Below are 2,073 nucleotides of genomic sequence, written 5' to 3' on the forward strand. Positions count from 1 at the left end.
CCACCTCCCCCTCTCCCATGTCCCCCCGGAACTGTCAGTCCCGTTGTTTTCTCCTCCAGATTGTTCATCCAGCCTGTCCTATCCAGACAGACCAGCGGAGACAACAACATGCACAAAAACAAGACAGAGAAAAACCAAGCAACAATGCACACCAAAACAACAACATCAAGCCACTGACAAAGAACAAATTAAAATATACCAAGAAAGAAAAGCTTAAGGAACATTTTGCCTGTATTTCTTCCGAGGCAGATATGTTTGTTTGGCAGTTCATTGTACTTTCAGTAGTCTTCACCAACACCGTAGTTCTAATGTGTTAGATTTTTCTTTGGTCTTCCTCATTCAACGTCCAACTTTAATAAGCATATGAGGTTATTGAAACTCCCGTGAGCCAGGCATACTGTAGCCTTCAAAGTTACATCCTTGCTTTGCAAAAATTTAAAGAGTTTAGATTTCTTGACTGCTGCTACAAAAAGCATTGATTGTAGATCCAGGCAAGATGAAATTTCTCAATAGCTTCAGTCTTTTCCCTGTCTACCATGATGTTACCTATATGTCCAGTTGTGAATACTTTGATCTTCTTTAAATTGGTTTGTAATCTATACTGAAAGCTGCAATCCTCGGTCTTCATCAAATTCTTCAAGTCCTCCTCACTTTCAGCAAGCAAAGCCATGTTATCTGTACATAACCTGTTGTTAAGAAGCCTTCCTCAAATCCATATCTCACATTCTTCTTCACATAAACCAGCTCCTTAGATTATATGCTCATGTACAAATGGTATAAGAGTATATAACCCTGATGCACATCTTTCCTGATTTTAAACCACGCAATATTCCTTTTGTTCTGTTTACACAACTGCCCCTCTTGATCTAGGTACAAGTTCCCCGGGAACACAACGAAGAGTTCTGGAATTTCCACCCTTCTCAAGGTAATCCAGTTTGTCATGATCCACATAGTCAAATGTCATTGCAGAGTCAATAAAGCACAAGCAAACATCTCTGCTCTCAGACAAGGTTCATTCTGACATCAGCAATGCTATCCCTGCCCCATGTTCTCTTCTGAATCTACCCTGAACCTCTAGGTCCCATGTCAATGTACCACTGCAACCACTGTTGGATGATCTTCAGCAAAATTTTACTTGCATGTGACATCAAATATATTGTTCTGTAATTTTCACATTCTGTTGGATCACTTTTCTTGGGAATGGGTAGAGATGTGGATTTTTTTCAGTTGGTCAAGTAGCTGTCTTTGAAATTTCCTGGAAGAGACAAGTGAGTCCTTCCTTGTGTGATTTCTTGTTGAACCATTTCCATTGGTAGTCCATTCATCCCTGGAATATTGATTTTAGCTAATGAGTTGTGAAGCTTGAACTTCTCTCTTAATATCGTTGGTTCTTGCTCATATGCTACCTCTTGAAATGGGTGAATGTCAATTATTTCTTTGTGGAGTTAGAAGTACTAACTATGATTCTTAGTATTGGTTCAAAGTAACTCCATGCCCTGGGTTAAGTCAGTTAATAATTTTGAGTTCTGGGGTCCTCATTTTCACATGAGGGCGTTGAGATTAAATGGCCTCCTAAGTTTCTTACCTCTTTAATATTAATTTGTATCTCAAAGACATGTAAATAAGCCATTTTGGAAGACTTACATTGTTTTCTTTAAAATGACAATACAGAAATAGAGCTACTGGTCTTAGCATGACTAAAACTCAAGAAATACCATGCTTCTGTTGTGAATTTCCTTAGTGGATCAAAGCATTTATTATCAAGGTTCTTCAATATTTTCATTGTCTCAGGTCCCGTGTGTGGGGGAAAAAGTGGTACGTATTGGACTAATTAATATTCTTACATGTCAAAATGTCTTTGTCATTACATTTCATCACATAGTGAATGCATTGGCATATTTTATTATTAGGTGGTCTTATTCATGATCATGGGTTCTTTTTTTTGGTCCCTGGGTTTTTTGTGTTCAAACGTTTTATTAGGGGCTCATACAACTCTTATCACAATCCATAAACACATCACTTGTGTAAAGCACATTCCTACATTCATTGCCCTCATCATTCTCAAAACATTTG

This window comes from Echinops telfairi, unplaced genomic scaffold, assembly GCF_000313985.2.
Source record: "Echinops telfairi isolate 266 unplaced genomic scaffold, ASM31398v2 ScPeMD7_7400;HRSCAF=8409, whole genome shotgun sequence".
NCBI classification, from domain to species: Eukaryota; Metazoa; Chordata; class Mammalia; order Afrosoricida; family Tenrecidae; genus Echinops; species Echinops telfairi.